This window comes from Strix aluco, chromosome 3, assembly GCF_031877795.1.
Source record: "Strix aluco isolate bStrAlu1 chromosome 3, bStrAlu1.hap1, whole genome shotgun sequence".
NCBI classification, from domain to species: domain Eukaryota; kingdom Metazoa; phylum Chordata; class Aves; order Strigiformes; family Strigidae; genus Strix; species Strix aluco.
In genome coordinates, this window is record NC_133933.1 from 57,646,497 (window position 1) to 57,672,110 (window position 25,614).

General features: G+C 38.2%; 2 long non-coding RNA genes across 2 annotated transcripts; both read left to right on the top strand.

Annotated features, from left to right (window-relative positions):
• The first annotated feature begins 3,075 nt into the window (after nucleotides 1-3,075).
• Nucleotides 3,076-17,000, top strand: LOC141921777 (uncharacterized). Its single transcript, XR_012622775.1, has 3 exons — nucleotides 3,076-3,156; nucleotides 13,953-14,110; nucleotides 16,881-17,000. It is a non-coding gene; the product is annotated as an uncharacterized LOC141921777 (long non-coding RNA).
• Nucleotides 17,001-20,935: 3,935 nt separating this feature from the next.
• Nucleotides 20,936-24,836, top strand: LOC141921779 (uncharacterized). The gene is made up of 2 exons (XR_012622776.1): nucleotides 20,936-21,026; nucleotides 24,245-24,836. It is a non-coding gene; the product is annotated as an uncharacterized LOC141921779 (long non-coding RNA).
• Nucleotides 24,837-25,614: the final 778 nt, after the last annotated feature.

Below are 25,614 nucleotides of genomic sequence, written 5' to 3' on the forward strand. Positions count from 1 at the left end.
AACTGGTATTTCTTCAAGGAAATCTCCTCAGTTTGTCTATGCAATGAATAAAAGCAAAGTAGTTATCTTGCATTCAAGAAATCATTTGTATGATTTTTTCCCCATGAAAGCTTTCCTATTTTTTCATTTCCTAGTGTTACAACCCTATTTCATGTAGTACATTTGTATGATTAAATTATCATTTATTCTAATATTAAAGGCCAAATTTCTGCATAGTTTACGTCTAATATTCAATTAGCATACTGTAATTAATAACAACCTCTGTTACCTTACTCTGAGGGCAATGTTTTCATTTAGTTCATTTTATGTGAGCTTTTCTTGCTAAGGAAATATGAGTGCATTATTCCTGTGTGCAGATAGTATCTCTTGTAGTATAGCAATACATGCCAGGAAGTGCCTGTCAAAGACAGTCAAAAGCTGCTCTTGGCTACAAACCAGTATTTAAATATACAGTATATTAATAGCTACATCTGACAACAATTCTCTTGGAATTAGTGTCACTGTCAGCTGGGTGAGAGCAAAATATAAGTGAAAAGAGTGGTTCTGCTTCATCCAAACTGCAACCTGATAATGTTCCAGCAGGACAAGAGGTATCACCAAAATCAAACTTCACCCCTTTTTAGGAAGGGACTTTCCTTTGGACCTTGGGATTTTACTTCATGCACCTTCAGGGTTGCAACTGAAGCTGCGCTTGTTGAAATGCAACAACAGCTCCAGAACCTTGCTGATAGTGCCTCTGATGAAAGTCTAAGCTCTTCTGAGAGATGTCTACACTTTACAAATGTGTGAGACCTCACAGATGCTCCTACTACCTGGAATGGCTTCAATCCCAAAGTGAGAGAGGAATGAATTGGAGCAGGCACAATATATCAGGTTCCCTGTCTAGCTTAAGGATATGGTGTTGGGCTCCAACATCACAGGGAAAAGTGTGAGACCCTCAGATATGCTGCATCTGGAAAAATATGTTAGTCCCACTGTGTGAGCAAGGCTTTCATTTCACAATGAAGTAACTCTTCACACGTCCCACTGAGTGACTAAAATCCAGGTGTTTTTGAGGCGTGTTCAGATTCTATGTTCCCATCCAGTGCCCAGGGATTTTTAGTTACCTGTAACTGTATTTCCACATGTTTACATTTTTTTCAAGATGAAGTGAAACAGGAAGACTATATTTATGTAATTTCATGTATTGCTGAAACATTTTCACAGAGTTTAATGAGAACTACCTTTCTCTGAGGGCTACATCTTTGGTTGCTTTGTGAGGGGATCACTGAGGTAAATACAATTATTATTAAAGGGACATAGAATACTAAGCTTTTTTATTTCCTAATCTCAAAACTGATAGGAATTTGGTATTGAATGCTTGTAATAATGCCACAGTATGCACATTTACATGCCTGAAGGTGAGATTCAAAAGACTGTGGAGTAATTTCCTAAAGGAAATTGTAGACAATGGAGCAGCTTGGGACAAAATAAACTGATAAAAGCCTTGGAGAATGCAAAGACTCCAAAGGGGGTGTTCTGTAAGACCAACTTGAGGAGTGCTTCTCTAATGGGGTATATGTAACAAGCCGTGAGGAACCATCTGCTTCATACGCATGGCAATTTGTTGAGGGAAGAGAGTACCACCACAGCTTACCTGCTGAACCCTTCCTCTCACCACAAAGGCCAGGGAATTTTTTTGTGAGTGGATCTCCTGGCTGGATTTTGTTATGTTCTAAGAATGATTGATCTTCCGATCATAATTCACTTTTGCACTGTTTTCTAAAATGTTAAGGGAGAGATACCCCTGTTTATTCGTAGGAGCAGGAGTTGTATATATGGTCCACAATGGCAAATCTTTCAGAAAATGGTCTTGTAAACAAACCTCTTGTTTCTTCTAGGTTCTGTGTGCACTAGCACTGCTTGCAGTCTCAGAGTGGCAGAATGGTTGCTGTCCTTAAACTGCCTTGTACTGGCTTTCATTTTAAGTACTGAAGCAATATCTGTGAGACCATACTTTGAGCATGAAATGTTTAGGAAAAATTGTCAGCAGCTTGTCCTGCTATAAGACCATGAGTTTTTCAGCAGACTTTTTCAAGGTGACTTTTCTTTTATTAATATACTTAGTCCATCAGACCTACGGTCTCTTGCCTATTCTATTTCTAAAAGTAGTATGTAGCTTGCTGAGTCAGGGAACAGAAAGAGGACCTTTGCCTCCCTAGGATATTGGCAGCAAATTAGGAACACCAGACACAGCCATGTCAAACCAGCCGTGTCAACCAGCCAGTCAACCAGCCGTGGCAAACACTTCTTGGTATTTCCCACTCCTTTTATTTTAAAGCTATGAATAGTTTTAAAGCAGACTTTTTGCATGTGTGTATCTACAGCCCTGTGTTCCTTGTGCGTGTGCAGAGTATTTGACTATTGCACCAATGATTAAATGGTAGATACATACCAGATACAAATGTATACTTGTGAATGTGCAAAGGTAACTTTGAAAAGTGGGTTTCAGGAAACTAGAGGTCTAGACAGTGATGTATGAGCAAAGTAGGTTCGGAAACATAGGAACCAACTTGAATCACTGTGAGACATGACTTGTAAAAACAGGTCCTGAAAGAAACAGGCCTGCAAGAAACAAAGACTGAGAAAAACAGCCCGAGAAAGAGATAAAGTATAGCAGGGGGAGTGGAGGCCCTTCAATCTAAGGAATGTCTCAAACACTCGCAAGTAATGAAACTATAGTCATGGGGTGGATAGTGTGGAGGCTGAAGCTGATAAGGCTGCTCGAATAACACAGGATACAGCTGGAGGGGGGAGCCCTGTGGAGACAGGATGGTTCTGCTCTGGTGCACCTGGTCAAATTTCAAGGGCCATCTGTCCGGTGAACAGCCTTTGCTTCGTTATCCATGAAATGCACATTAAAGTTAACACCCTGAATATGTTAACAAAGACTAACAAGATCATGCTAATTACATCATCCCATGAAACACCTTACCCCTCCCCATACATGGGATACGTAGGTATGTGGGTCGACCTAGGGGATGGACCCAAGGAAAGTGTGTATAAATCAAGAGGGGGGCAAGGGGGGGTGTGTGTGTCTGGAGAGTGAAGCGAAGCGAAGAAGATGGATGCCTCCTTGAACCCTCACTGGCAGGATCGATGCAGGAACCCAAACTGGTGATCTCTATTTCTCTATTCTCTCCATTTCCCTCCTTTCCTTTTTGCCCTTTTACTTCACTACCATTAAGTAATGCAAGGCATACTGTATCGCTTGCCACAACTCATTATATACTTAGCTAATTATTGTGTATCCAATTAGTACATTGTGGGAAGTTAATAAATGCCTGGACTTTGAGACTTGTCTCACCATTGTCCACTCCATTGGGGATTTACAAATCAAATTTATTTGCAAATTTATATAGGAAAAAAAAAAAAAAAGGAAGAATGCAGACACCTAACTGCTTAAACTACATAGAAGTTGCAGGCTTGTGATAAAAGGAGGTCATCTGACATGTATACTTTTATACATTTAATTTTATCCTGCAGGTGTTTACTCTCGTAACAGATCCACAGTAGTTTTCAAAGTAATGTGTGATTCTTGGAAACTGCTGACTTGACTAGAGTTTTGTCTCCAGTCCACTTAGATCCCTCTTTTAATTGTTTGTACACAGTTTAGAAATTATTCAAAGTTTTTCAGCTCCCACAATTCACATTTGCAATTGCTGCTAAACATTTATGCAGCTACAGCTTGGTTCTGAGGCTCTTTGATTTCTTTTGAGCTAGCTGTTTTTCCTCCTCCACCGTTTCATGCAGTTAAATGCTGTGATAGCTCCATGGGATAGCAAGGGGTTCTGAGTCTGTGGCGGAGACTAGAAGTGCGTCCTTGTCTAGAGTCTCACACCAGAGTCCTGTGCACTTGTGCATCTATACTTTCACAGCTTTCTGAAAAGTTAGTTTCCTAGGAGCTTTCTCCTAATTTTTACAGAAACAAGTAAGACCCTGCTGAATAATGTGTTACTGTTTGGAATCAAGTGAAAGATCTATTATTTATAGGCTTGGGGTATTTTTATAAAAACTTCACAGATGTGCCCAATATAATTATTTGAAAATACAGTCAATATAAACAGACTAGAGCCAACAACCATCCCTCAAAATATGACTAATTAAATAGATGACACTATGCAGATGAAGAATCTGCCAAACACACTGAACAGCCCCTTTCAAGCTGAGGGTCTGACACAAAGAGCTTCCTAAAATGTGTTTACATATACATATTTATATATGTATATATACATAAAAATTCAAGAATGAATACATCAGACATTAGCATTTAACCCCAAGGCAGTAAGAACAGCCTATCTGCTACGGCTCCATTTCGTAGCCTTGGCTGGTTTTTGCTGTCCTGTGATCCTTTGTCAGCCTGACACCTTGTGAAACAATCCTTTACACTAATCCTAAATTGATGTAAGATGTTACTAGTTCAGAGCTGTGACATTTTTCTTTCATGGAAATAAGTACATGAGGGCAAGAGCAAGGGCAAAGTTGTCCTGAGGATGGGCAGCATTCAAGAATAAAAGCCACTCAAAAGTGTTCCAGCATTATTTCTGCGTGTTTCCTCTTTAAGCAGCAATCATGAAAACAGCTAGATGACATTTAGAAAGACAATTTAAAATAAATCTTTTATTTCCCCTGGAATTACTGAAGAAATGTAAAATTACATTTCAAAGGAGTTTAACGTGTTTAGGTTGTTTTACTTTCTTAAATATGCAAGGCTCTTTCTGCTTGGAATATAGTATCTCTTTAAAGTTAACCTGTTGTTCAATTTCCTGGCTGTGATGCTGCAAAAAATGTTACCTCTCTTTCTAACTTTCTGCAGACGTTCATCTCAGTAATACTATCTGGGGGTTTTATTTATTTCACCATGTCAAGAAACTTCTTCTTTTCCTCTATTAGAGTATTCATTTTTAAGGATATTATTTTCCATTTGAATGATCTTGAAGCTCACCCTTTTGGGAAAGGCCAGCATGAAACCATAGGTCTCCCTTAAACTTATTTTGAGAAAGTAAATGGTACATTGACTTTGCACTGGCCTTTGGCAGATGGGTAAATTTTACCTTCTGCTTCAACACTTGATTTACAAAACGCATTTTTCAAATGTTGCAAGGCACTCAGGCCTAATAATGTCTGTCTTATATTTTCTTTAAAACCCAGGTAGATCACTGAAGAATGACTAAATGATTCACCAGTGGGTTGTATTTTCTTTACAAGGCAGTGAACTGGCATGTTTCAGCAATCAGGTATGGCTGCAGCCATCCCTACCCATGGACATGCACTCAGTGCCTGGGAGTTTGGTGGAAGGAACCCTTTCCACATCCCTCCCTTCCTCTTCCTGTGGCTGTGCTCCAGGGTAATGAGGACAACTTCACTCCCCTGGGGAATCTGAGATCCAGATCCAGGTCACCTTCTTTTCTCATGCTGTTTTCACCTTGTTCTAGATTGTCCTTTTTAAATTGGTAATTGATAGTCATGGATCCCTCTGATTTTCTTAATTGAATCAATGGAGCTCCAGAATAACTCTCTGACTTCCTAGGGTTTCTCTGGATTTAACAAACTGCCTAACTGCTGTATCAGATTTGACATTAGAGTGAGAAATAACTGCAGCTCACAAGGCCCTCGTTACAAGCCAGCTCCCTCTAGCTGTAAAGATGGTGTCATCTTGAATACTGAGGAAGAAAGGGAATAAAAATAAAAAGGCTTGAAAAAGAAATATTCAGTTTGTTTTAATCCTCTCAGAGCTCAGTCTGTAACGCAGTGCATGGGGACTTCTGTTCACAAATCCTGTTAGCAAACAACAGGATTTACGTATGTAGTTCCCAAGGCACCACTTTCAAACTTGTTCTCCTTATGATTTCACTCCAGCAAAGCAGTTCACAGTTTATAAAAATTACTTATGGAAAAAAGTCTTTTGGGAATATCAGTAGTGCTTTTCCACTTTACAGTCTTTTTCAGATAGCTGTCTCAGAAGAGAGATCTCCAACTTCTAAGACTCTCTGTCACTTGCATCCTTTTTCTGAGTAAGCATTTTCCGTTTCATTTTTCTGTGTTCACATGTTGGTTTCTGAAACTCGCTTGTCCTCCCTCCATTCCCTTGAATAAAAGATTTTCTTCTGTTTACACAAATATTTTTTCAAATCCTAAATCCAGTTTTCTTTTATATTTATGAGAACTGGTCAAAAACAAGGTTTACCAAAAAAGTAACTCAGTGAGGATAATGGGAATGTTTTGGAAAAGAATGTTTATCTTAACTGATTAAGGGGAAAAAATAAATTATTTTTTGTCATCACAAAGCCAGATCTCATTTTTATTTGCCAATAAATCAATCTTTGGCATTTCTGCTTTCTTCAGTAAGAACAACTCCCTTTAAAATTTAAAATAATTTTAACAATGTAAACAATTCTTGTTTCTTTGAAATTTGTTTATAAAATGTTCTGCAGTAATTCTCTCAGTGTTTTCCTGTCAACTTAAAATATGAAGATAACTTTTTTTTCTGACAAAGACTCTTTTCGTTTTATTTATTCATCTTTTCTACACATATCACTGTTTAATCCATTCCAGTTCATCTTGTTCTGAAGAGAGTACTGATGCCAAAAATTGCATTAAAAAGTTCTGCCTCTTTTAGATTGTGATGTTGCACTGAGCCAAGAAGGCAGGATCTCTGAACCTATAAATAGCACAGGAATAGTGGAATTATTACCCCATATCATACTAATATGGTCCACTGGAGTCAACATTCACTGATGGTTGCTAATTGTCAAGGAATACTTAAGCAGTGAAAGAAATAAAGGGCTGTTGTGTTAGCAGACAGGAGATCTTAGGTCAGCTACTGATCTACTCTGTTTCCTTTACTTCTGACTTATAAGTAGGCATGTTAACACACCTCTACTGACAACAAAGGTGGCAATAAAATAAGAATAATTAATCAACATTATCCAGAACTTTCTGCCCCTGAGCCAGCATTCAGGGGACCGTGTGGGTACTCCAGTGTTGAGTGTCAAGGGCTGAAACTGCCCACAGGCAGCTTCCCCCTTCTTGCAAGGGCAAGTTGTAATCCTGGCTACAAATCCAGACGCTGATCGAGGAAACTTGGTAACTTTGCTTAAAGTGGTGACCTGATGCAGCTTTTGATGAATGGGGACAGGTAAGGGATTGTACACATATGGGTTTTATAGCTGTGTTGGGATGGCTCTAAGCCATGGCTGTGACTCGAATTTTGCTATGGGGTACCCACTTTTGTGCTTGAATAGTCACAGAGTAAAGAACACCTTAAATAAATTATTGTTATAAGCATCATAGCATATTTTAGCTGAAACAAACCCAAGGCATTTTTAGGAAAATAAGCTGGAGCAGTAAATCATAGAGGATCTCATAAATGTAAATGTAATGCCCAAGGCTTAACATTTACTTATTCTCTCTCCTCTTTCTTTTTTTTTTTCTTTATTTTTTTTCTTCTCCAAGCAACACTTCATGTGAAGCTTTTGAAACATATCATAAATTTTCTTCCAACTAATAATTAACTTACCTCTGGCTAATACATCTTGCAGAATGACAGCATGGAGCTGCTAACAGTATGTTAGGAGAACATAGCAATGGCATGGTGCTCGAGGTTGGGGATAAAGTTTATGAATTTGACTATCTTCAAATTAAACATATTAAAACAGGTATGAATATTTTAACAACTAAATGCATTGCTGAATCTATTTAGAGACCTATTACTTAAACCAGGACATATATCAGGTGTTCTACCATTGATCACAGTCTCTGAGCTCACAGTTACCTAAGTCTGACTGATCATGAGCCCTTAAAAAAACAATTTTAAGGCAGATGCACAATATTTTTTTATTATCAAAAACCCATAAAATATTTAATAGGTTTTTTTTGGCTGGATTTACAGAGGCTTTTGTGTGGTAAGGAAAAGTCTCTGATAAAGAGAGGCAGCATTGAAGGTGGCAGAATTTGACAATCAGACAGATTATTTGATTCATATTGGAGCTGATGTTCTTGAATGATAAAAAGAGTTATTTTAAGACAGAACACTTCCAGTGCTCATTGTTTCCATGGAACAGAAAAAAACATTTCATTCATGAGTGGCAGTTTGTTACAGAAAGTATAAATAATCAGGCTGAAAATGAAGAAATTTGGAGTTACCTTTTCCCTTTCAAACACTGAAGCAACATTAATCACCTCTTCACCTTGTTCTCATGGCTTCATATATATCTGATCCCTTCTCTAGCTTCTTCAGATCCCTCTCCCTGAAAGATCAGAAGTGGGGAGAGATTCACAGGCAATTAATTTCCAGTGTAGATTTTATTTTCCCTTCAGAAATGTATTGTGAAGACAGATAGTTTCCTTAAACCTTCCTATAAGTTCTCTGTGGCAAATACCAGCACATTTTCCCACTTGAGGATGTTTTGGGTTGGTTAATGGTCCTCTGAGATGGCTCCTGGAAGACACTCCATGCCTTCCATTCCCACCCCTGGCATCCTAGGTCTGGCTGAAATGTGAGGACCTTTATCCATCCTCTAGAGACAAAGCAGAATTATCTATCGCTGGATGCACTGAAACTGTGGCCAGACTCTGCAAGTTCTTATTGACAGTGAGAAGACTGGAAACAAACCCCTAGACTCTTAATGCCAAGTCTTCCCTTGCTAGTTGCTTGGCCTATTACCTTGGCATGAACCTGTGTTGCAGTATATCTGAAAATCTTTTTTTTAAGAAAGGACATAGGTTACACTTTAAAAAAAAACCCTGTGGGTCAGTGACACCAATTTCAGTAGGCTACTTAATGATTTGGGCACATCTGTGAATTTTAGAACTTCATTAGTAAAAGTACCCCATCTTCTCTGTTACCTGTTACTTGCTGGGCACACTGAAAAGACCTGGCCCATTGAAAACTAGGTTCCTTGTGAACACCTCTATATAAGCACTCCAAACACCAGATCATGTTGGAAAACTCAGGCCATTGAAAAAGCTATTGTGAAGAATGAAACCTTGTTTGGGGAAAATATTTTACACTTTTCTCTATACCACCTCTTTTATATCTGTAATAAGAATTAGGGTTTTTGACTGATAGCTAATTTCCTAATTATGAGTTTCACAAATGGCAATTACTTTAAAAATAATTTAAGCCATTGATAATTTAACTTTTTTGGCCAAAGAGAAAGTCACTTCTTTGAAAGTGGGTACAAGCTAGAACAGGGTGTTGAATTGGACCATCCAAGGTGTGAGAGTGTGTATCTAGAGGAATGGTGTTGAGCACTAGAGCCAGGAGGTTGTGAAGATTAGAGCAACATAACTGGATAGGGAGGAGGAAGTTTAAACTTCAGATCTTTTTTACTTGATTTCTAGTTGTTATTATAAAACAAAATTTAAAACTCCACTAGGTATTGATTGCTTTTTGTTTTATGCATTGTTTCATAGGATAACTCATGTCACAGAGGATCTCAGGAGGTCTTTGTTCAACCTCTTACACAAAGTGGGATCAGCACATAGCTCAGATTGGGTTACTCAGGGCTTTATCCAGTTGAGCCTTGAAAATCCAAGAATGAAGACTAGGATGGAGATGAGGATTTGTGGTTAAAGTAACGGTCATCCTCAGATTTGTACCTTCCTTGTCTGAACAGAGATTTAATTTAATTTTTCTTCATCCCTTGTGTATATGTGTTTGTTAGGCAGACATTGTCTTGTTGCTTTATCTCTAGCCTTTCAGTCCTGTCAGACAGAGGTCAAATACTTATTTGAGTGTGCTTTTTGACTTCTAAAGAATGATAACATTTTATCTGCTGAAAATGGGAGATAGACTGGACTTGGTGGCAAGCAGTTCCTGCATGAAAGGAATGCTTGGAATGTTAACAACAGGAAAATGACATTCCAAGTAATATTGCTGGAGTGGAAGGTTCATGGGAACAGATGAGGCACACATGCAATGGGGTGCTATCATTTGCACTGACTCAGAAATATATATAGACTCTAGATGTTGGAAAGAACCTGGGAAGCTTCAGAAATCTGAAAAAATAACTATGTATTTCACTGATGATTATTGTGTTTTAGTAATAATCTGATTAAACATGAGAAGAAGCAAAGAATCCCGGTCTATTTTTATGTCCTGGTTTGTACTACAGGTTAGATAGTGTACTGTGGGAATGTGGCAGCCCCAGGATCATGGTTATGAGATTCCACTTGCATTATGGATCAGCAATCACTCTATGCCACCATGGCCAGAGACATCACCAAGTCAAAAAATCTAAGACTGGGGAATAATCCTTTGGAAAAAAAGTTGTGCTCCTAGCTAACCTAACTAACTTATACTCATAGGACTCCTGTATGACAGAGTGCATGCTGGAGGAATTTTAATCCCAATGAGCCCCTCGGAGAAGCTTGCGTATGTACGTTAAACAGGCTCACGCGCTACCATGATCCTCCCTAAAGGCAAACTGCAAGATGAAGGGCTTACAGAAGAACTAGCTTCCCAAGGAAAAAGTTGAGAAATCTCCTTGACAGATTGATAGCTAAGAGATGCTGAGTGAGAAGTCACTTAGAGCTCATTCAGAGTAACAGTAGTTAAACATCAGTTATTTATATTTTTCTTCATGAGTCATTGGAAAAGACTTTGTGAATAGTTTGTGTGTGTCTGGATTGTATTAATAAATTATTCATTTTTACCTTTATCTGTGTTTGTGCTAGTGATAATTTTAGGACATCTGGCAAACCCTACAATGTTCTGCTGCATGTAAATAGGTACTGGAGTACTCTCACAGTCTGTACAGCTGTAATACAGTACCACTAAATTGCTTGGACCAGTTGGTAATTGGCAATGCAGAGTGTGTGTGTAATGTTTTCCAGTGAGTTGTGTCATCCTTGGCAAGCAGCAAGATGGTGGAGATATTGTCTGAGCCCAAACATCTCTGTGCAAAATTGTAACACCTTGTTTTGTCCTCCCTTCTTTGCAAAGATAATATATTTTTAGGCTGCAACAAAGATAAACCTTAAAAACACATCTTGAAATACACCATCAGAATAAATGGTAGGACATCAATCTTTGCCCTTAACAAAACATCTGAAAAGCAAATATGTCCATTATTTCACTGTCAACTCCAGCACCAAAATAAAGATGCACAATATTTGTGCATACTGCAGTTTGTATAGCTGCTGTTAGTATTGTTATGACAATTAACCTTCTTGATCCCAAACTCAAGAGATTATTTTCAGTTTCATGAAACAGTAATTAATAATCTATGTATTGTTCCCTAAGGTAAATCAGATGGGGTTTTTTTAAAGCCTTTCATATATGAAAGCTATAGATTTTCTATTGAGGTTCAGAGTTATTTAAAAATACATCCAATACAGAAGGAAATATGCAGCTCCTGCAGGATTCTGGCAGAGATATAAACTGTCCACATGAGATTTTTCTGAGTCTGTTAAGAGCTGAATTTTTATGGAGAGAGGAAATCTAGACCAGGCCTTTGCTGTTGGAGCTCAAGTGAGAGAAACAGATTTCGGTCTTTTCCCAGGTCACCTGGTACCATTTGCTGTTATAAGTATGATGGTGTTGACTTTAGTCAGGGCAACCACCTGCACAGGAGACAGTATGACCAAAAACACTACGTGCTCAAAAGGGAGCAAAAGGATTTTACCCTATTACCTACAGTGATCTATGATCTTGCTCACATCAAAATTTTTCTCCTTTCGATCCTGGAAAAAACATGTCCTTGCCTTACATTGAGGTGCGCTATTTATGAAGTGTTATGTATGAATGTTTCAGAGAGAGATGGGGTTATGATGGGGCTGAAGAACAGTGGGACATAGGTGAAGCTGAAGAAACAGAGCCAGATAATGCAGAAATAAAGAGGATGGAAAGAAAAGAGAGGAAGGCAAGAACTGGAATGAACAAAAGGGTAAGCCAGTAGCAGATGGCAGAGAAAAAGAGAGGTATTCTTTAAAACAGAATACAGTTTAACTTCTTAAATGTAAATGAAGAAATTAAGAACTGAAGTGGAAAAATAAAATAAGACAGAAATAGCCAATAAGAAAATCATCCAGAAATGGACAAATGGAACTAAAAAAAGAAAGAAGATGTATGGTTTAGTGTGATGAAACACACATCATATTTCTTTATTTTACCTGACTCTGCTACTGATGCTAGGGAAGAAGAAAGGTAGATATTTTATACAAGGATATCATAGCAATATGGTAGGCATCTTTTGACTATTATTAAATGAGTTTAGATGTTCTGTGGAATGAACTCAGAGTTTTCCTTATGACTCCAAATCCCAGTCTGGATTGGAAAATCGTGGTTTTTTGGTTGTTGGGGTATTTTTTATGATGTTTGTGACTGTCTGTAGATGCAAACACAAGAAGATAAAGTAGAGGAAAACTGGCATAGTGCCAAGAGATCTCCATGCTCCATGTAAAACAAGTCATTCATGTTTTGGAAGGAAAAAGAATAAGCATCTCACTAATGTTTCTTAAATCCCTCAAGTAATACTTAGCTTTATCATGTTGTTTCTTACATTATCTTTCCATCTCTTTCTTTGTATGGATATCCAGTAGGATCTGATGGATGTAACCAAGTCAGCACCAAGTATCAGAAGACCTGTTTTTAAGTGTTCTCCTGAAGTTTCAGCCACATTGAAACCAAAGCACAAATACAGGCTGGGCAGGGAATGTATTGAGAGCAGACCTGAGGAGAAGGACTTGGGGGTATTGGTTGAGGAGAAGCTCAACAGGACCTGGCAATGTGCGCTCACAGCCCAGAACGCCACCCATATCCTGAGTTGCATCAAAAGCAGTGTGACCAGCAGGTTGAAGGAGGTGATTCTCCCCCTCCACTCCACTCTTGTGACACCCCACCTGGAGTACTGTGTTCAGATCTGGGCCCCCTAGTGTAAGAATGACATGGACTGTTGGAGCAGGTCCAGAGAAGGGCCATGAAGATGATCAGAGGACTGAAACAGCTCTCCTATGAAGACAGGCTGAGAGTTGAGGTTGTTCAGTTTGGAGAAAATAAGGTCTCCTGGGAGACCTTATAGCAGCCTTCCAGTACTTAAAGGGGGCCTACAGAAAAGATGGGGAGGGACTTTTTACAAGGGCATGTAGTGGTAGGACTAGGGATAATTATTTTAAACTGAAAGAGGGTAGATTTAGATTAGATACAAGGAAGAAACTCTTCACTGTGAGGGTGGTGAGACACTGGAACAGGTTGTCCAGAGAAGTGGTGGCTGCCCCCTCCCTGGAAGTGTTCAAGGCCAGGTTGGACGGGGCTTTGAGCAACCTGGTCTAGTGGGAGGTGTCCCTGCCCATGGCAGGGGGGTTGGAACTAGATGATCTTTAAGGTCCCTTCCAACCCAAACCATTCTGTGATTCTGTGAAAATGTCAATAGTATGGAAAGAGGTACATAAAAACAAATTAGTGTTGTACCCTATTCTCATAAGATCTTTTATGGGTTTTGGTGAGACAGGGAATTCTTAATATAATATGTTCAGTATCTGCTGTTTCATATGTGGAGATGATAAGACTAAGAATTTCTGGTTGCAGTTATTAAAAATAATGACTAGAAGTAATAGTAATAATCAGTGGCTTACTGTTAATAATTAGTAGCATTACTGAATTAATTTTGTGAGGTGCACTGCATTATTCCCTTCAGAGTATCCATTATTTACCAAAGTATTCATGTGGCTACCTTCTACATAGTTGCCAAACTCTGCAATCCTTGCTTCTTCCTCACAAACTCACCTTAGTCTTCTCTGCCCTTAAGCTCAGCAAGTTGCTTCTCATCAATTCACTGTGTACCCAGAGCTTGCAGGACAGGTAGTGCTTTTGGTGGCTTTTGCATTTTGTTCACAGCTGGGTGTTTTCTCTGTGCTACCGCTACCACGGTGGTTGTTTCCTCATCAGTTGGTTTGGTCCTTTCCCACAGGGGTTTGCCAGTATGAAGAAACCGTGGAGCCCTGGGAGACCCCACCCAGGGTTCCTCCAGCCCTGAGGGTGGAGGAACAATAAACACTGGTGTTCTACCTGGAAAACTAAGCAATGGACCTAACTGATATGTAGCCACTTTTCTTCACCTTATGAAGGGTAAGCTGTATAATTTTTGTGATAGGGAAAAAAAATGTACATTACTCTATTTAGGTCAACAAGAGTTTTAAAACTAATGTGCTGTACTTCTGCAAGGGTGAAAAAATGGGCATTTTAAGCCTAATGGTAACAAGAATTCCTCCACATTAGGTACTTGTTCTTACATCTTATACCAAGATTTCTGATCTTAGATTTATTCTATTATTGTATAGAAAACAGAAATTTAGAGAATGTTTTACTGGTTTCCAAACTTTAATAGTTATAATTCTTTCTTTCTCTTTAAGACTAGTTCTATTATCCTTGCAAACATTTCTATTCCTGTCTCTTTATCTGTCTTTTATTTTGAAATTACACTTTATTCTTTCCTTTCTGAGAATGCAAGCATCATATGCAGACAGCAGAAAGTTAACTGAAGTCAAGATGATATATAGAAATACAAAATATGAGAAATGGACAGAACAATGGCAAAGTGCCCTGTAAATCTGCATAGAATTATCTGTCACAGACTAGGAAAACCGTCGAAGCCATAAGACATATATCTTGGTTTGTAACTTGATTAAAACACTGATGGCAAAAATCTGCTCTCAGAGCTGAACAATAAATTGCTTTGTGTTGGTGTTGCGTGTTCACTTCACATTCAACTGTACCACTGACAACAGTGCAAGACCCTCACTTTGAGGGCTGTGATGGCTTTGCTGTGACGAAGATGCCCTATTCATCTGTACAATAATGATGACTTCTTTGGAAGCACGCACACACAAACCCAAGCCTTCGCTCTTCCTGAAGTGTAGCACTTTGTCAACTCCTGTTTCCTCTGGTTCTGGGGATCTTTCTTTCAACACATTGGCTATGCCGATAGTATGTCTAATGAGCAGGGTGTGTTGCACTCAATTTCTGATAGCACATGACTACCTGGAAAGGCACATACATGCTCTAGCATCCATGGTACTATAACAGAGTAACTCTCTTACAGTTTAACCTTGAAAACATTGTTTATATCCCTGTACCTTCCTTTCACTTCCTGCAGCATGAATGTAATGATACAGGTCATTTTTCAGATCAATGGCTGAAAAGTTTTATAAAAGAGCTCCTCTCCTTCCAGGTTAAAAAACACTTACTGAGAAAGATAAACATCCTAAGTGCTCTAAAATCCCCTGTCTGACTCCTGAAGTTGGCTGTGCCATTCAGTGAGAGGGTTCCATTTTTTTTAATTATTAAGTGAAAAATACTGGGAAATAATTGTTGACCCTTGAGATTAGTTTCCTTCTTTTACAGCCTAATCCTTCAATCTTAAACATGAAAAAAGTCCTTCCTCAAATTCATCTATGTGACTGAACACAATTTCTGTGAGTGAGAGCCATAGGATCTAGTCTCAAGCCCATTGAAACAGTTGATCTGACTTGGCACTCAGCTATTGTACCGTTGTCTTAGCAGAGAGCATAATTGCAAGCGAAGCCTTACTGGGACCATCTAACTTCCTCAAGTGAGGAAAACAGCCAAATCTGTCTTGTTGAAAGCAGAATGATATCCTTTAGAGATTTCCAAACAATATCATCTTTCTGATGTTCAGCTCTTCCCTTTTTCATGTAGGAAAGTAGCAACAACAACAAATGCATTCAAAAGCCAGAAAAGGATTTTTCATGAGGGATTGCAGAGGTTTTTTGCTGCTCACATCTCTTTTTTTTTTTTTTTTTTTTTGCATATTAATCTCCATGACAAACTGTGCTTGATTCTGCTCCTGTTGATATCAGTAACAAAACTCCTACAGATTTTAGCTGGAACAGCATCAAACCCTATTTTGCTGATGGTTTGAAAGAAAAATCATATTTTCTCATAAGTTTTATATATAATTTCTTGGTCCCTTTCTTTCACTGCCTCTGTCTAGAGGCATGGAGTCCTTGTGGGAGCTTAATTTATAATATTCCTGTTACTGTCATGGCAACAAATTACAGTGTCAAAGTCCCAAGGACTGTATTGTTACAACTCACAAACAGCTCTCAGGAAAGAAGAATATTACTAAATTTCACTGAAGGCATATGACAGATCATGAGGAATGGCATGAAGAAAGAACATGTCTGAATCTCTGCCTTTGCATGTGTTTTCTACTCCTCCTTTATCTGTTTGAGCAACCTTTGGTCTTCAGAAACCATTAAATCATTGTCCTGTACCTAATATTTCCTTTGGAAAAATGTGCTAGAATATGGCACATCTCAAATCTCCCTTTTATCTAATTGTCAAATTGACCTCCTATTGTAACACTTCTTTTTTTTTTTTTTTTTTTTTTTTTTTTGTCACTCATCATGGTTCCTGCAGGGAATTTAGCTTCAACCTTAAGTATGGCAAGTAACAGCTGTAAGTGCTCCATCACAGGAAAAGACACTAGCCTGTAATTCACATTTGCGAGGCAGGCAGTGTGCAGAAAGATCCCTGTCCCCACTGTTGTGATGACTGTACTTCAAAAATTCTTATGTAGCTAAAGAGAAGGACATAAATTCATATATGCACTATATGTGTGAGTTACAGTAGCTTCATGTTTCTTCTGCAGAAACAGTTCCACAGGAACATCAAAACAATACCTTTAATTTTAGAACTAGACTCCCAAGCACAATCCTCAATATGTTATGAGCACTATTGGTCTAACAAGTGTTAATTCTATGTTCAATTTTTTTCTATATAGAAAAATTCTTGTAAGGAGGTAATTGTAAGGAGAATAGGTTTTTCTCACTAACATGAGCTGGGAAAACTGACAATAGATGCCTTTATTTTACAGGACAACAATAGAAGGTGAACACTGATCACAGTCATTCTCTGAGCAGCACTTGAAGAAGGATGATTGCTAACTCCATGTTTCAGTGTTTTTATGCTAGAATAAAAGTACCCTTTTAAAAATTAGATTGATCTAGTCTAATTAATATAATCTAATCTGTATTAATTTAACTTAATTTAATTTGAAATTAGATTAAATATATAGACAATTTTTATAAAGGTGTTCATGCAGAAAGTCAGTGAGAAACATCTGCTCCAGAAAAAATTTGCTCTGTAGGTAAGCCATTTGATACAGACGAGCGACCACAGAGTGACTGAGTGGCTGCAGCAAGTTACCTCTGCAGTCACAGACATGCACACATCTTTATACTGAGCCTGCTGCAAGCTGAAAACTGTTGTCTTAGCTCTTGGTAAAGGTGGTGTAAGGTCATGGATTTTTAGCTGCAGTCAGGGTAGCGGGAGATTGTGAGATGCACACACTGTCTGGTAATGTGATTTGACTGAAGATCAGCTCAGCCCTAGTAACAGCTAGAGATTGTCTGGCCACCACCCTGGCATCTGCAGTGTTATTACATTTTCTGTATTTGCCTTCATTTTCCCTCTGAACTGAAAGGAACTGTAAAGGGCCAACAGCTGAGAAGATGACCTCTGAGATGAAGTAAACAGAATTTAAACTGGATTCGTCTGGACTTTTCAGTGAAGAAATATTTTCTGTGATTTTTATAACTATCCCTTTCCTCCAATTATCTAAGTAAGACTCAAAGTTTACATAGCTGGCGCCTTGGATAAAGATATGCGAATAGACACGGTCCCAGCTATGTGGGCAGAAATTTCCTATTGTGTTTTTACTGACATGTGAAGACATAAATTAAAGCATTTATCAGATGTTTCTGTGCTCTCCAGAAAAAAAAAAAAAAAAAAATCCCTCACATTTTCTTTATATCAAGATTAACTTTTTCACAACAGATCAAAAGAAATTCAGCCCTATAGTGTGAGTGAGAAATGTAGCAACTAGGCTGAAAGATTTAGCAAAACATACAAAAGCACAACAGACTGTTATTTAGCAAGAGATTTCAAATAATAGGGACAATCACCAGTAGCTAATCTTTTATTTAGTTAGAGATGGTTTCCACCCTAGCTGGTTACAAAACCATTCTACTTTTTGAATCTATCTTGTCCAAGTGTTCTGAATGATGTGCCAAGGAGATCTGAGTGCTGTCAATCCTAGTCTTGTTTCGGTATTGACCATGCAAGAATTAGAATGGGGTTCTGTAAAGAAAGGGGTTCATGTAAAATAAAAGGACTCAAGGCAAAAGATATTGCATTGTGTTACTGAGGTGGTATTGACAAAGGCTAAATTTTAGTCTGAGGCCAGTTTCCTAAGGGTCCTAGAATGTTCAGTGCACAGAAATCTGCTACAATGGTTGATGATTTGAAGCAGCTGAATTATACTTTGTCTGACGTCTGCCTTATTGAAGCATCTCCACCTACTGCATTCATCCCATACTGACTCATCGTGGCTTCCTTATTCTATGCTTGGGAATGACCTGTAATGTTTTCCAAGCCATGATGGTCTGCTTTGTAGACAAAGTGAGCACAGCCCTAGTCATGTGGAGTTCAGTTGATGAAGAGAAATTGAGAAGGTGTAGACACATGAAGAGAAACCCATAGAGTCATTTTTGTACTGGGTGGGGAAGAAGCTGGGAGGGAAGGAAAAGGTGGGGTTCTCTGTTTGCACTTCTTACAAGGCAGCAGAATTGCAGAAGGACTTAGAGTCTGTATACACTCCACAGTCCAGTAATGTTGAAAGACAACAAAGTTAGTCATGGAGCTAAGAGCAGAGAAGTCAAAGCAGAGTGGTGCTGTGCCCAGGCTAAATTAAACTGTTAAGAAAATAATGAGCTCTGGTGCAACTGGGTGCTAACGTGGCTATGCTTCCCTCAGATCAGAGCTGGTATGTCTGTGCAGCACTCCACTGAACATACTCTTATTAATCCCTAGATCCTCAAATGTGGAGTTTGCTCAATGAGCTGGAATAATTAGGAGAGAAGATAACAAGAAAATGAATCTCTTTTGCTCTACAAAACACAATGATTGTCTGGCTGATGCTGCAGTGACGTCCACCTTAAAGCTTTTCATATGTGCCCTACACTAGCCAGCCACCCAGCAGATCCCATTCCTCAGAGTGCTGTCTGATGTCCTTGCACTGGTCCTTCTGATGTGGCTTCCAAATTCATATTTCTTTTCTCCAATCTGATTAAATCCTTTGAGATCACTGTTATGGATCGGCATCTAGTATAATTTAGGTGAGGTGAGGTGTAAAGTGTGAAATGGAGGAGGTTAAATGGAGTAAAGTGTGGGTAGGGAATGGAACAGGTGTTTTAAAACAGTTTGGTGCTTACATTCCAAAGGAATTGTGTAAATGGTGGGATCAGAAAACACAAGCCTTGGAATAGTAGGATAATGTCAGAGGACTACAGAACATTGAATTATCCTGCTCAGATTTTAGCCTGGTTTAAAGTTTACTAGTATAATTATAGGCAAAGAGAAGATAAGGCTTTTGTATCAGGATGTTAGGAGACATTGTTTGAAAAAAATAGGTAATCCTGCAATGAAGATTTACCTTAGAATTTGGGACAGACTCTGTGTGAATGCAGAGTTAGAATTTGCATTAGGATTTATCTCTCCCTGCAGAACGTGTCACCCTTGTAATCATCCATTTCTCCAAAGGCCTGTATAAACAGTTTATATTAATTGTCTCCTATGCAATACAAAAAGTGCTTGAAATCTGAGGGAATTAGTTTGCAAACAAAGGAAAGCTAAAAGCTAACTGGATTATCCAAAAAAGATGGTTTTTAAGTAAAAGTAAATTGCTACCTGAAAAGATGAGTTCCTACACCTGCCACCAACATAAGAAAGACAAAACGTAACTCTATCAGTGAAAGAGTTGGAGCGCTGGCAACATCGCTTCCCACTCTAAAGGGAGGGGTCAAAGGGCTGCTTGACTTACCATGGATAAAGTAAAATGCTTTTAAAAACCTTCTTGGTATTTGTAACTCCTTCCTTTTGCTTTATCTGCACTACAAGATTTCAGAAAGCAAAAAATATACTCCGATGTAACTTAGCACTGTGATTACCTTTTTTTTTTTTTTCTTTTACTGTTTCCTCTTTTATAAGCAGATAATCTCTGGACCCTACTATATGATTATCTGGCTATATTGAGAAACCTGTTCTAGTTTTGGAGGACTCTTATGTCCACACATCTGAGGAATGTGTGACATACTTATGATATTATCTGTCTGTGAGGACGCAGTGGAAATGCGTCAGTTAGGGATCAGTGAACTGACACTTCTATAAAATCAATTGACAGGGAAAACCCAGCACTTGGCAAAAAAATTTCTTGAGGCACACTGGTCACCAAGAATATGATTGCGGCATAAGTCAGTTTTATGCATCTGCCAGCTGTACATCCAGCTGTGAAGTGGTCGAGGTCTACCTTCAGAGGAGTTACACTGCAGTTTCCATAACACATTCTGTTTTATAATCCTGATCCAGCTTAAACTGTAATGCTAACTGTGAGCTGAAAAGCAGTTGTGAGCTGTAAAGCATTCTGCCCACAGGAAAGGCTGAACCATTCTGGTGGAAAAAAGTGATTTACAAATATCTAAAACACCTTGAGAACTCAGGAGTCAAGTCCTCAGTTGAGGTAAAGAAAGATTGTTGCATTACTGTGTCTGGAGCTCTTGTTCCCCAAGGCTCTTGTTTCCCAAATGAGCTTTGGGTTTTATGATGGCAATAGGAAGCTTTTTGTTCCTTTTGTTTTTTGAAAATAGGCTGCAGTTTTGTGTGAACTCAATTGTATTTCTAACACGCAGCATTGTTCACCTCTAAAATCACCTCTGGAGAGTATAATTGCAGACCCTTTGGCTGAAGCATTTGACTTAGCTGTATTTTCTCCTGCTGTTCAGCTCGGTGATGTATTTCACAGTGAAAGTCTTGCAGTCACTTATTCCCTTCTCAGGTGACAATCCTTATTGGGAAAGCAACCTGTACAGCACGTAGGAAGATGAGAACACAGAATTGAAGTGAAGCCTTCATTGGATACTGTACACATCGCGTTAACATTGAAAGTACATACATATTTTATGAGGTAGGTTTTTACATGAGCAGAATGAATCAGATTTTTCAGCAGTAATGAACACCTGGTGCTAGATGAAAGTGCTGTGGTTTTAAATTGTGTTAAACTGTGATGTCTGAACACAATAAGTGGTAGTTATCAGAAATGACCTGGAACATGTTTAACTGTAAACTGAGATCCCAGTTCATCATTCTAGGTATTTCTTCATTAGAATTTTTCAACAAGCTTTGTTTATTATATTCCATTATTCTCTAGGACAGTGTGCAACTTCTTCCTCTGCTCCCAAATAAGGTCTATAACTTCTGGATTTATATCAAGCTTATATCAATATGGAGCAGACATTCAAGAGCAACGGGTTAGGTGTACATGGATTACACAGATGAAGAACCATCTTCAGTGGGGCAAAAAGAAGAATTAAAGTGGTACAAAAGAGAGAAGCATGTACAAAACTGACATTCTTATGCATTTTTTCTGGTTCATTTGTAGAAAAATTGAAATAAAACTAGAAGCTCTGTTTCAGAATCTTAGTAAGTCTCAGAACGTATCCTTTGGCCCAGAATGCTGTCAAGGGGTAGGAAAACACTGAACTTTTCCATTCTGGTTTTCCTGCAATGACAAGAAACTAATGGAAATGGAAGAGGTAATTTTATTTTTAAATGATTGACAGATCATTTCTTCAGGATCACTGGCCTCAACAACTACCTGTATGGATAAGACTATTAAAAAGGAAGTAGGATTTCAGTTATGGGCTTTACTGTTTGGCTGTTGATTAGAATGAGAAAAACAAGAATAGAAAGGAGGAATGAGTTGAAGCAAGATTGGAGGTAGTACCTCATTTGAAGAAAAATGTAACAACCCTACAAAAGGTATGATCTGCTGTCATTCTCATCTCTAGACTGTTGGTGCTATGTTCATTATTCACCTGCTGCTAAACACTGATCTGAGATTATTTCAAGAAGAAAACAGGTGGGGATTAAGGTGAGAAATCTATTGGAAAGGAGGTTTCTTTTGTTCTGCTGCTCATGAAAAAACTTACAGGGGTTTTTGTTTACTTATTTGTTTTCTTTCTTCTGTAGCATCCAATTTTATTCTTAAAATAGTCTTTCTCCAGGACTGATGTAATATGACATTTAAGTGTCAAGGCACTGTTCTGAAGTCTTCCACGGTTTCTTCATCTGTCCCAGATGGTGAATTAAATCAAATTAGTAATATTAGTATAGTCACAGCAATAGAAAATTAACCTCATTGGTAAGATTCAAGCTTTAAAGAGTGCATGCTACCATTTACATATTCTTATACAAACTGTTAGATGTTTGTCCCTTCTGAGAATATAGGTTCAGCACTGGAGTGTGTGAGTCATATGCTATTGTGGGTGAACAAAACAGTTTCATCATCAGGGTGGAAGGTCAGCTCGAAAATACAACTAGAAATCTTCATGTCCAGCTGGAACTAGCTTGGAACCAATAAACTGTTTTTTGCTTTGCCTTTCTGCGAGAGGGAGCTGGGAATAAACATCAGAACAAAATCTTTATCAAGTATGCTTTGGCTGTCAGTAATATCACATGTGATACTGGTAGGAGAAAGACATAAAAACAGGTTCTTCTGCCTCCTTCTTATATAGCTTGGATACAGGACTGTAGATTCTCCAGGGTTTGCAATACAGTTTCTTTCACTGATTGGAAGAAGCCAAAGTCTTCAAAACTGAAGGTAGAGGAACTGGAAATGTGATATGCTAAGAGATATTTTCTAAAATAAGATGCCTCCCAATGAGGTTAATTTCTAAATAAGAGACCTCTCTACTTCTACAAGAGCTGTTCTCCTTATGATTAGATAGGAAAATGAGAAGCTGCTGGTCAGCACTTAAGATTAACTGTTCAACTTTTATTACTATTATTATTAGTTTTGAAATAATAGAAATTTTAACTATGCTTCTGCTCATTTCTCTTTGTGATTATTCTCTTTTTGGTTTGACACGTAAGGTGTTTCACTGTTCTGATTATCTCTGTTTACAATCCTGTGTTTCCTGGACATTTTGGATTAAAAATTAGCTCTTCCAATTGGATTTAACTAAAACTTTTCCTGGTTTGAGCAGAGGGGCAAGTTCCTTTCTCACATGTATTTTAGGAAGCATGCATGGTGTGGTTTTCCACTGTCTGCAGCTTACTCTTTTGTATTCTTCAGTAGAATGGCAGTAGACTATTTTTTGTTAACAATGGTACTTTAGTCACATTTTAAGTTCTCTTTACTGTTACAGAAGCCTTTGAGAAGGATCTTCATGCAGGTATATTACTGAGATGCAGGCAGATCAACCTCAAACCTTTGGCTGCTTCTGGATATTGACATGAATCAGATGCCTCAACCCCCTGCATGAAAAATCCATTATTCACTAGAGTTATTAAAAAATGCTTTTCTTTAGAAGCACTTACGGATTTTAGGGCATGTGTCCTATTGACCTTTAATGTGCCACAAGCAAGACTAGCTCTTATTCCTTCAGCATTCTGGGCAAAGTAATTTCCAGATCCCCACAGTAAATTGGTATCTACAAGAATCAATTAATATTTAGTGCCTAATTCACTTTAGAAATGCTGTCTTTCTCATTCAGACAGCTGGGTACAGCTTATTCAGAAGTTAGGTCAGCCTCTTATTCCTAAAATTCACAGCTTTTTAAAAAAAATTTCATCTCTTCAGAGGCTTGCTAATATTATTTATTAAGTATTTTTGGGCACTAGGCACTTAGCATGGCACTAGAAGGTGGTGATTAAAATATACAGACTTTTTCCAGACAATGCATTGTAGCTCAGTGAAAAACTCTATGCTTGAGACAGCATTTTCTGATTGAAATTCTGTGGTCTGTATAGTGTGGGATGTCAGACTAGATATTTGCTAAGATCTTTTAAAAATTTGACTGTATGAACAATGCAATATTCACTGACCTGAATTTCAGCAGTAACAATGATCTCATTATATCTAGAGAAAGGAGAGGCTGCGTTATTTTGTCGTACTTGTTAATTTTACATGAAGCCTATGTAAAAGGAATAAAACATTTTATCATGAAAATTCTATTTTTGGTCCAGTTTTCAGGCAACTTTTTGTACTGTGTAAACATAAGCTAATCTTCACAGTGCAAGAGAGGACAAAAAATTATGTAGGAACAGTGTTAACTCTACTATATGAATTTGAATGCTACTATGATACAAAGCACCTCTTCATTTTACTCTTTCATCTTGCAGCAGTGACGTCATGCACCATAAATCAGATTTACCGGCTCAAGAATTAGCAGGCCTCCAAGCATATACTGACAGGACAGCTGAATGGTCCAGAGAAAACTGCTTTCAGCCCTACATAGCAGAGGAGAGGAACATAAAGAATTTATGATTCCTGTGAAGAACATCTGGTTGACTCAAAGCACCTTCTATCAATACCTAATAATATCTCTGCATCCAGTGATGGAGAACATCACTTTTTGCTCTTAAAGATATATGTCTTATTTAACATACCCTGGATATGTGAAGTTAGTCACGTGGTAGGCTCAGAACCAGGGCTTAGAAACTGCAATAGCTGAAGTGAGACAGTGCTTGTGCCAGATTTCAGTTTAGTTATGTATGCCATATTTGTACTTTCTGGATTTCCTGTGATTACTAATAAATAGGGTCACTGATGTAAGCTGTACCCTTTACCCCCACTTCCAGGAATTATTCTTTTGACATTATTGCTCACATTTTGAAGAGTATTACAGTGACAAAAGCAATCAAAGAGAGCTAAGAAAGTTACTTAAATCATGTTTGACTTACTGAGTTTCAATAAAGATTCTGCTGAAACTGGGCTGTGAATAACTACAGTACAGTACTACAGAGAGAGGCTTTAAAATGGGATGTTATAAAGGATTTTCATGTAACAAACTGATTGCTAACTCCTCCCCTTTCCCTTACTGTGTCACCCAAAATATAGAAGGAGCCCTAACCATGCACAGCAGATCCATGTTTAAAAATGCCAAAAAAGAGAACATGAGTAAAGAGTAAATATTAAAAGACAGCAGCATAACGGGATAGAAAGGGCAAAACGAGAGCCACACCACTGCCTTATTGCTGACAACTGCACTCACTAAGCATTCATGTAATTGCTTGTATGTGGACACATTTATTGAAATGTGTCTCTTTTATATATTAATTATTTCCACAGGGAAAATGAAATTATAACAGTGGATTTCTTAGTTACTGGATGAAAAGCAAAGGAAACCCTGTGGCTGTTTATCTATGGACAAAATTTAAGTCAAGTCAAGTCAGTTGCAAGTGATCACTTAGTGAATATTTTTTAAAATGCCCAAGGTCCCTGTTTTTCAAAATCCATAGGTAACTACTCCCACTGAAAGTCAAAGATGTTCTGATTAATAGTTTCACCTACTTATTTAACCATTTCATTTGTTAAAATTACCTTCTATCCATTTTGAGACTTCTACTCAGATCAAAGCTCCCTAGTAATTAAATCCTCGCTAAAGCACGTTAACTTATGTCACCTTTACTTCCCCTATGCTGTTCATGTCCCTGTTGCCCTTGCTCTGGCCTGGAGCAAGTCACGTCTCTCTGGCTCAGGGCACACAAAC